We start from the raw sequence: 11337 nt of genomic DNA on the forward strand, positions 1-11337 counted from the left end.
GATTTTCTTTACTCCTCCCACAGATGAATTCACAAGTATAAAAACTGATGTACACTTACATTCTGAAGTGTAACCCTCCAACAGCCAAGTAATTATACAGTTTATTTTGTTATATGCAAAGTAGATATTTTATATTTACTTGCTATGGAAAGCAGAGTACAAGTTCAATGGACAAATAATCATTAAACACTGATTATGTTTAAGAAAACGCTGTTGTAAAAATGTACAATAGTACATATAATTTTGGTAATTATGCACTTCTTTTTAAAGTAAATACGGCTTTCAGATAGAAATCTTTCAAAGGTTTTCTTTGAAGAGCTGTGAGGTGACTATGTTATTTCAGATTTGATGAACAGTAAATTGTTAGTAACCTTCTCAAAAAACCAAGCCAGGAGAGGATGTTTTCCTTTTTTCCATGTGGTCAGTTTCATTCTTAAGGAAGGCTTGGTGCACTAAGAAGATGCATTTCACAAAACTCGTAACCAGGTCTGTGAACTGTCAACTAAAGACACCACCTCTGATGTGGACAGTTTCATTCAATCCATGTTTTACCAACTTTATATCTTCTAGGTCATCTTTTATGATGCTGATCAAATGGCTAAGGCCTTCTTGTTGTTGTTTCAAATGCTGCTTGATTTCTTGTAACAGATCTGCATCTATATAATATCTTTCTTCCGATTTGACTGCTCCAAAATGATTCTGCATCCTGATTTGGGACATCAGTTCATTTAGTCGGCCCTTGAACTGAGTAGGTGCGTTTAGTTCACACTGAATCGTATCCAGCTGGACTCGCAACTGCTCTTCATCAGCATGGATGGCATAACCACTCTTCCTCTGAATTTCTTGCTTAATCAGGACCTGTAAGGTTCTGTGGGAAAGATCCATGAGTTTCCTCTTGTATTGTGCAGTTTTGGCCATGGTTGTAGTTTGATTCTTTTGTAGCTCACCAATATCTTCAGATATGATATCTATCTGGTTTGATGCTGCTTAGTCATCTGATCTTGAACCTTCAGTCTTCGGAGCAGCTCTTTGAAACCCACCATTGGTACAGGAATTAACTTTTCAGAATCAGGGTTATCCACCTTGGCTTGTTCCCAGATAATAGGATCAATACCAGCAGCAGGATTCTGTAAAAGCTGTTTGACTTGTGCAGGAGAAAGTTCTGTTCTAGTCATAGAAAGAGTTATGCCAAGTTGCTGCAATTGTGTTTTCACGTTGGCTTGCTCAAAATGGGCATATAACGTTGTAGCTGGAACTCTTCTTGAAGTACCATTTGGAGAACACTCAACAACATAAATGACAACTTATGTCTGATCATCTGGCAATGTTTTAATACCCTCTATATTTACAGTAAGGGTCTGGTTTCCTCCCAAAACTTTATGCAATGATTCTACCAACTGCTATTGCTGGCTTCGAATATCTGTTTCTTTTTTGTTGAAAACTAAAACCACCAGCCCATCTTCATCTTTATTACTGGGCATACAACTATAACCTACTGCCTTAAATCGGCAAAAGGGATTTTCTTGTGTGAATTCCACGGGTGGAATGTGATTGCTGAAGTAGCCTTTGCCTGTCCCCCAGAAGGCCTGCAGTTGATTCCATTTTGCCAGAATAGCGTCTCTCTCGTCTCCCAGCAGCGTCAGAGCAGACAGAGCCCTCGCGGTGTTTATCGACTGGCTGGACTGGGTAGGAGCTTGCGCAGCCTGACTGAAGAGACCACCTAAGGTAGTTTGCTGCTGTTGCTGTGTATTAAATCCTCCAAATCCCAGTCCAGTTCCCAAACCAGTACCTAAAGCAGTACGACTTCCTATTGTTGTGCCAAACCCAGTACCAAATCCAAAACCTTTGTTCCGAGTACCACCGAAGAGTCCAGTAGTGCCTGTGTTAGCCGGGGCAGAAGAGCTGAATGCTGAACCTGCAGTTGCAGATGTTGTTCCAAATCCTCCAAACCCACCCACGGGAGCCACGGTGGCTGCAGCGCTGCCCGAGGTGCCCGAGGGAGCCCCAGAATTGAAGGCCATGTCGCGAGAGCAGAGGACAAACGAGCTGCTCCCGCGGCGCTCGGTGCGCTTCTCATCATTAATGAATTCTTTATCTCAGTTCATTTTGCAGGTAGCTGAAGAACAACATCAAATAATTTTTACTGGAAAACAGCCCCAACCAACAGCACTCCCCAGTTTTCACCATTAAAACCAGCACAACCATGCCTGTCTGAGAATGTCTTTCTGTTGCTTCATAGATGGAAAAAATTAGCCAGATCATAAACGTATCCCTCAAAACGTGTTAGACAATGTTCTCTTATTTTCTGATATCATATATTGCGACAGATATAAAGCCAGCCTGTTTTTTAAAAAAAAAATTCCATTGTCTAATTTTTTTGTTATTGGTATATAAAAATATTAACTTTTTATTATTAATATTGTATCGCATGTCCTTGCTAAGTCAATGATGAATTCTAGTAGCCCATCTAGAAAGTTGATTCTTTTTAATTTTCTACTTATGCAATTGTATCATCTCTGAATTATAAAACAAATCATTCATAGATTGTGTCAGCGGTTCCTGCTAGGACTCCATTCCCTGCTTTGCTGTGAAGCAGCCCAGGCCCTCAAGGGAGAAGCCAGGAAACATGAAGTTCACCTTGAGTTTCCCTCATCTCGGGTATATCATAGTCTCTCAAATCCTGCTCTCTAAATATTTAAAATGGTTTACAATGTGTATTGTATTAACATATCTTTTACAGTTGTTTTCAGTAGGAGAATTAATCCGATATAAACAGTGCCGTCGTGGCTGGACCAAAACGCAGCCTGACACTTTTTCCTTTGTCTGCAAACTTTATTTTCCATTTACATGCTTATTGGATTCATATTTTTACCCTTAAAATTTAATATTAACCAAGAAATGTATAGGACTTCCCATTAACTTGTTGCTTCATAGGAATCTTTTCAATATGCACTTGAGGTCTTTATTCAGTTCCATCCAATGTTATTCTGTTTATTTTGTTCCTAAGTCAGTGAAAATTGCATCAATCAAGGAATACTCCTTTATAGTTCTACCAGTAAAACCATCATCGACCTGCTTTTGCCATCCTTGGATGAAGGATCTCTCCTTCTGGACCAGACCCTCGGCTCCCTTGTGAATTAACCTCTCAATCTCCTGCATCAGTTCATTCCTCCCTATTCAATCGCCATCAGCAAACACACACGCTCCAGGATTTCCCATTGCAAAAATCTCCCTTTACCGCGTCTCCCAGGCTCCATCTCCTTTTTGCTTCCCATCAGAGTGAAACTTACCATGAAAATTCTCTTCATTCTCTTTCTTCATTTTCTTCCATTCTCTCCTCGACTCCCTCAGTTTTGCTTTTCCCCCCAAAACTCCATGGAAGCTTCTCTTGTCAAAGCTACCGACAGCCTCCGTTTTCAAATGCTATCGTTACTCGGACGTCTTGCTCAATCTCTCAAAAGCATTCAGAACACTTTCTTCCTTTGGCTCCTGTGACCACGCATTTGCCTGTGTTTTCTCCTTTCTCCACGTCTTTTTTTCTATTCCCTCTCTAGATTATCTAATCTAATCCCTTGACTTAAATACCACTTATATGCTCGTGACTCCCAAACAAATGTTTTTTTCAGCTGTGGGTATTCCCATCAGAGATGGTGTTGTCCACCTAGTGGTTCATTTAACATACGCACATGGGTGTCCAATAGATATCAAAAGCTAAGACAGGCAGGGCGCGGTGGCTCACGCCTGTAATCCTAGCACTCCAAGAGGCTGAGGCGGGAGGATTGCTTGAGGCCACAAGTTCGAAACCAGCCTGAGCAAGAGTGAAACTCCATCTCTACAAAAAGTAGAAAAATTAGCTGGGTGTGGTGGCATGCACCTACAGCGCTAGCTACTTGGGAAGCTGAGGCCAGAGAATTGCTTCAGCCCAGGAGTTTGAGGTTGCAGTGAGCTATGATGATGCCACTGCTACAGAGCAAGACTGTTTCAAACAAAACAAAACAAAACAAAACAAAACAAAACAAAAAGCTAAGACAAGAAAAACTAACTTTATTCCCTCTCTTCATATCTGCTCTCGTTTACACCAATTCAGTAAATGGCCCCATCAAATACTAAGTTGCTCAACCAAAAACACAAGGGTCATCTGTGATCCTTCTGTCAGATGCACCTGCAAAAAACATCCCCTAAATTTCACTTCTGTTTTGCCTGCTACTGCTTAAGTTCAAGTTACCATCATCTCTCCCCATGACTAGCTTTCTTAAGTGGGTTCCATGCTTGTCCTCACCCACACATCCTCCACACAGCGGCAAGAATTACCCCCTTTAGAATGTGATCTGTATCATGCCATCCTCCTACCTAAACCCACCAGTGACTGCCTAGAAGTAAACTCCAAGTTCTTGACCATAGGCTACAATTCACACATGCTCTGGCCTCTGCCAACTTCTCTGATCACATTTCTTACTATTCTCTCCTCTTCTCACTGCACTCCCCACTGGCTCTCTTTTTGTTCTTCAAAATTCATTTGCACTTTAGGGTCTCTGTACTTGGTAGTTTCCTCTGTTGGAAAGGCTCTTTCTGCAACTCTTTCCATGTTTAACTTTTTTTCATTAACCAGGTGTCATTTTAAATATTATCTGCCTTCCTTGAACCCTCCCCTTCCTGACATTCTCTGTATCATCAGGAAAGCCTGGGTTATGCCAGCGTAAAAAACTGCAGTGGCTTAAAGGAACGAACATTTCTTTCTTGCTCCTTCTACATGTTGCAGGTTGCCCGAGGACCCTGCTCCAGGCTGTCCTCAGCTCCAGGCAGCTGCTAACTGGAGCAATGACAGTCACCGTGTCAGAGAGAAAGAAGGCTCTGGAAGGCCCTGCAATGGCAACCAACGCTTGGCCTGGAGATGACACAATCATTTCTACCCACAAGTTATTGTCCAGAACTGGTTACATGGCCCTACCCAACCACAGAGAGCCAGAAAGAATAATCATAGTAGGTGCCCAAAAGTCAAGTTGCTCTCATGGCTATCACACTTCTATTTTGTTTACACAATGTTTTTTCTAGTTCAAGGGATAAATATTAACAAATCTTTGTGTACCTATTACCCAGGTTAAGAAAACAAAATGATTGCAAGACCTTAGAGGCCCCTCCTTACGGAGTCCTTCCCTCCCGAGGGAGCTAACCATCATACTAACTTTTGGGTTAATATGACCCATAGTTTTACCAGCTTGCATCGTTGTTTAGTTTGAGCTGTTTTGGATCTATATAAATGGCTGTATTTTCTTTCAATAAATGAAATATTTATAAGATTTATCTACATTGATGAACATAGCTATTGTTGAAATATATTCATTTTAATGTGCTGCTCCTAGTTTTAGGCTTTTATAAACAATGTTTCTGTTAACATTCTGGTACCTATTTTGCGGGAGTAAAGTTGCTGAATTATAGGATATATGCACGTGCATCCTCACTAGATAATGTGAAACCATTTCCAAAAGTGGTTGCAACGTGCCCTCCCAACAGTGTGAGTTCCAGTTGCCCCGTGTCTTTACCACCACTTGGTGGTGTTGTACTTTCTGATTTTTGCCAATGTGGTGGGTGTATGACGGTCTCATTTGGTTTTTGCTTTGAAAACTGAGGTTGACCACTTTTACATGTGTTCTTTATTTCTTTCGTTAGGGTGGTCAGTGTACACCTGTTGCCCAGCATACTTATTAAAATGGTCCCCTTTCATTCTCTAACATGTCTCAGTTTGGACAGTAAGTTATGGGGCACCCTATCCTTAGTGGAGTTCCTCCGCTAACATGGAAATTTCCTTCTTGCTCTTTAGGATTAAAGATGATTATTCATGTGCTCAAGCAGCTCTGAGGAAAGAAGAAAAAATTTGGGGTAGATACAAAGGATTGAGTGAAAAACAGATGAGAGGGAAACCAAACTTACTAACTGTGATTACTCAGTCTGACTCAGGGTGACCATTTCCAAAATAATGTGACATGGAGCCTTCAGATGGGCACACACAGATGGATTTGAGCCATACAGTCCAGCGTTCAAAGTGAAAGAATTTGTTTACTTATTTCTCAGAAATGACTCAAGGCACGATCATTATTTGCAAGCTAGTGACAGTGTCTACCGCAACCACTCACTTCCCTTTCAATCTGTAACAATTCTCTTTAAAACTGACATGTGAAACCAAACAATGCTTTTCTTTCCTGGAGATCATTTTGTGAAGTTTCTCACTCTATTTTAAAGACTCAACTATAATTACACTATTAAACTACGTCCATGTTATACTCAATGCTTCATTTGAGAAATCCAGTAACAACTTGTTGTAATTTATACTGAAGGGCATTCTGCACTTCTTCAGATGCTTTATAATAGTTCTGATCTTTCTTCTCAACGAAACCTGGAGAAGATATTTCCCCCTCCAGCTGTACAGATGAAACAAGCAAGGCCCATCGAGGCTGAGTAGCACGTGGTCATTAAGGAGGGAGGCAGAGCTGTTGCTCAGAGCTTCTGAGTTCTTAGCTTAGCCCAAATTCTCCCAAGACAAGTGTGACAAATATTATTTTTTCTACTTATAAAGCTCCCTAACAGCTAGAGAGATTTGCTTCCAAATCTACTAAAAACTGAAGTAGATAAAAACAAAAAAATCTCACCTTTAGAAACAGACCAAAGGTGGGAAGTTTTAGCTCTGTCTCTAGAGCCGTGACTATCGGGGGTTAATTACGCACATTGGGCGAATGCAAATGATGGTGTTTCCTGCATTCATTCGCTGCTCACCAGGATTAGACGCTGCCAGGTGGGTAAGCTCCTCCGCCAGGGTTTTAGGGTTTTTAGAAGGCACCTTCATTCTCACTGGCCCCACCCGACTCTTCAGATTGCTAATAATTCCAACGTGGACCACTCAGCAGCAAGGGGCTGGCGAGTTCACCTGGAGCCCACCATCCCCAAACCACGTCGGGACACACATTGATCGGTGCGTTATGAAAACCTCACGGCTGTGCTGTCTGATGGCAGCCACTAGCCACGTGTGGCTATTTGGATTTTAATTAAAATTCAATAAAATCTAAAAGTCAGTTCAGCGGCACTAGCGGCATTTCAAGTGCTCAGGAGCCCCGTATGGCTGGAGGCTACCACCTTGGATAGGGCAGCTATAAAATTCTCCCATCGCTGCAGAAAGTCCCGTTGGACAGTGCTGCTTGTTAGCGTGCCACGGAGAGCAACACTGCCCAATGGTTCTGGTGTCTGCCACGGGGGCTGCCGCACCTCTGTCATTGTGTCAAAGCCCAGCCCCTTCCTCAAGGTGGAGCACCCCTGGCTGGTCTCCACATCCCCTCACTTTCACAGGAGGCTTCTTCCAACTTAGAAATTCGCAGGTCTATTAGGGAAGAAAAACATGTGGGCAGTGACTTTTAGAGCAAGGTGACAAGAAGCCACTCTCTGGAGCGCAATCTACGTAGTTCTGGTAGCTTTGTCTGGCTCTCCATCCCTCGGGTCACACAGCGGGGCAGCTGCCAGAGAGGCTCAGAGTGTGTGTCCCTGGTTACAGGTGAGAGTGGGAATGTCCCGCGTCCCCAGCCCCGCACGCCCTGCCCTCCGGCACGCCACACTCCTTGGCATCCCCCCCGCTCGCCTGGTTCTTTCATGTCTCGCACCTTTGCTCCTCCTGGCCAAACCCTCCACCTCTATAGCTGACTTCTCTCTGGATTAGAAGCTGTTTATGTACTTAACAGAGCAGAAAGAAAACTTGCCATTTCTGAAGACAGAAGTGAGGCAGTACAGGTACAGGGTAGAACAAGATTAGGCAGGATCAAAAAGCGAAAGCAGGATGCTCGTGACAAAGACACTTTAAAATTATCACTGCAATTGTTCACTCTCTTGGAATTTACTGGCTGTCAGCACACCGTGGGTGTAAACCGTAAGGCCTATGGATGAATGATCTCTTTTCTTCTTTCCAGCTCCCATCTGATAACATCCTCTTGCAACGCTCAATGTCATTGTTAAAACATAAGAATAGCACGCTGATGAATTAATGTGCTTGGATTCAAGTATTTGACCAGCTCGTTCACTCACAAGTCTGGAAATAAGTAAATATATTTTACATAAAACAGGCATGAGAAATATATATTTCACATAAAACAAGCAAGAGCAGAGTTAAGTATATGAAATATCAGTCCTTAGTCACTGTTTTGGGGTTCTCCAGAGAAGCAGAATCATACACACACATACATATGTATCTGTCCATATAGTTACACACAATCACAGAGACAGTAAATTGAGCAATTGGCTCATGTGATTGGGGACGCGGTTGGTGGCTGGGGCCGGCAGGAGCTGATGTGGTGGTCTTGGTCTGGGGCAGAATTCATCCTCTTTAGCATCCTGTCTTAAGGCCTTCCAGTGATTGGATGAGGCCCACCCACATTATGGAAGGTAATCTGTTTTATTCATAGTCAACTGATTGAAATATTAATCACATCTTAAAAACACCCTCACAGCAACATCTAGACTGGTGTTTAATCAAACAGCTGAGCACCAAGGCCTGGCCAAGTTGACACATCAAATTAACCATCACAGTCACCAAACATCTAATTAACATGATGGGTGAGTATATTATTAGTTCTGGCTGCCATAACAAAATACCACAGACTGAGTGGCTTAAACAGCAGAAATTTATTTTCTCACAGTTGTGGAGGCTGGAATTCCCAGATCAAGGTGTGGGCAGGGTTGGTGTCTTCCGAGACGTCTCTCCTTGGCTTGGAGATGGCCACCATCTCTGTCTGTCTTCACGTGGGCCTCCCTCTGCGCATGTCTGTGTCCTAATCTCCCCTTCATTTAAGGACACCAGTCATGTTGGATTAGGGTCCATGCTAATGATCTCACTTCAACTTAATTTACTTTTTAAAGACTCATCTCCAAATACAGTCACATTCTGAGGTACCGGGGAGTTAAAATGTCTACATTTGAATTTTTAGAGAGGACACAACTTGGCCCGTATCAGTGGGACAGTTCAGGGGTGGTGGTGGGGATGAGTGTGCTGAGAAGTGCCAAGTTCGACGTGATCACATGCAGTGATCCTGGGTGGATCTGGAAGCAGCTGATTAGTCTGCTTTGATAGATGGACAACTGTTCCCATGGTAAGCTTTAACACTGTCTTCACATTTAAAGAACGAGTGTTTATATGCCCAACTATTAGGTTAAAAAAAACCTGTGCTATTGGATAGAGAATCAATTTCCTTCCCCCACATGCAGGGCTAGGCATGGCTCCGCATGGCTATCACTTGCAGATGTCAGCATCCTCTTCTCCCCGAATGGCAAGACAAAGTTGCTGGATGAGGGATGCTCTAAAGCAGCACTGCTGGACTCTCTCTCTTCACAGCATAGGCTGTTGGTTGCTCTCTTTGGTTTACAGGCTCACCACCTGTTCTTAATACTTAAATTGACATGGTCCTCTTCCACTTGATTTTTAAGCTTATTGCTTTGTTTTCTAATTAGAAAAAGTAATACTCTGACCCACTGCAGAAATGTGGAAAATGTATACAAGCATGAAGAAATTATTAAATATCAGTGAGATTTCACCATGAATTTAGAAAATCACTTACTAGATTTAGTATATTTCTTTCAAATCTTTTTTTCTGGGTATACGTATCCTTTTCAAATAAAATTGGGATTATACTAAATATAGCTTTTAATATTCTGCTTTCACACATTATATTGTAATGAACATTTCCCTGTTTATTATCTTTGAAAATATTTAAATGGCCATATGACCCATTTATCCATATCCACGCGAGTGTCTGTTCACTGCCCCGATTTCTTAGTGCCTTCGATGTGCTCTGCCTTGTGCTAGGTCCTGGGGATGCACTGATGAAACAGACAGCCATCCCGCCTACATGCAGCTTTTCCCATTTTATGGGTGTATGAGGTGTATCCGGATTGGAAAGCATCCAGCCATGTAATATGTTCTCGTCATATTAACAATGGCTGGACACTTTCTGGACAGACCGCGTATGTATTTATTCAACCATACCTTTATTTGCTCAAAGAGAGCTGACTTAGTTGGGAGGAAGGCATTTTTGTCCTTTTCCTCTTCCTGTTGCATTACTGGAATGTGAAATGATGGCTGGCACTTCAGCAGCCATCTTAGACCATAAAATGACTTTGAGGATGGAAGCTGAATACTGAACATGGGACTTGCAGGAAATGTGGGTCCCTGAAGAAACCATGGAGATAGGTCATGGGCCCCAGACTGTCCACATCAGGACTTCTTCTGTGAAACAAAAATAAACTTATAACCTGTTTAAGTTACTGTTATTATGGGTTTTTCTATTATATGCAACAAACTTATTTCCTAACTGATACATTGCTATTTGTGCAGAAGTTTGAAATTTCTATATAATCAAATATATCACATTTTATCAACTCCAAGACACATTTTTCTTTATAATGTATTCTCTCTGAAATCAGTTTCATCTTACAATTGATGGTATGTCATAGTTTAAATAAGTTTTTTTACTGAGGTAAAATTCGCATAACATAAAATTCACCATTGTAGCCATGTAGAAGTGTATAATTCGCAGCTTTTGGTACATTCACAATGTTGTATAACCACTGCTACTATCTAATTCCAGAATAGGAAACTCTGTACCAGTTAAATAGTCACTCCCCATCCTCTGTCTTAGCCCCTGGCAACTACTAATATTTGCTTTTGGCTGTATAGATTTACCTATTCTAGACATTACCTATAATTAAATCATACAACATGAAGTCTTCTGTTACTGGCTTCTTTCACTTAGCATAATGTTCTCAAGGTCCACCCATGTTGTAGCATGTACCAGTCTTCATTCCTTTTGATGGCCAAATAATACTCCACTATACATTTTTAGTGTGTACAAAGGAATGGTTATATGATGCACTGGAATGATATACCACATTTTGTTTATTCATTCATCAGTTGATACACACTTGGGCTGTTTCCACATTTTGGTTATAATGAATAATGCTACTATGAATATTCATACACACACAGTCCCCAACTTATGACAGTTTGACTTAGGATTTCTTAATTTTACAATGGTGCAAAAGTGATATCAATTCAGTAGAAACCAAACTTCGAGTGCCATATAAACATTGTTTTTAAACTTTCAGTATAGTATTCAACACATTACATGGGATATTCAACACTTTATTGTAAAACAGACTTTGCGCCAGATGATTTTGCCCAACAGCAGGCTAATGGAAGTGTTCTGAGCACATTTAAGATAGGCTAGGATAAGCTATGATGTTTAGTAAATTAGGTATATTAAATGCATTTTCAACAAAATATTTTCAACTTACAGTGGGTTTATTAGG

General features: G+C 41.5%; 1 pseudogene across 1 annotated transcript in view; it reads right to left on the minus strand.

Moving 5' to 3' along the window:
- Window positions 1-184: 184 nt before the first annotated feature.
- Window positions 185-11337, minus strand: part of LOC105826770 — an 89471-nt pseudogene continuing 78318 nt past the window's right edge. Inside the window, exon 3 of the transcript XR_001138326.1 lies at window positions 185-2116. The product of XR_001138326.1 is annotated as a nucleoporin p54 pseudogene (transcript). The remainder of the gene's footprint in view (window positions 2117-11337) is intronic.

Source organism: Propithecus coquereli, unplaced genomic scaffold (assembly GCF_000956105.1).
Source record: "Propithecus coquereli isolate 6110/MARCELLA unplaced genomic scaffold, Pcoq_1.0 Scaffold91, whole genome shotgun sequence".
NCBI lineage: Eukaryota > Metazoa > Chordata > Mammalia > Primates > Indriidae > Propithecus > Propithecus coquereli.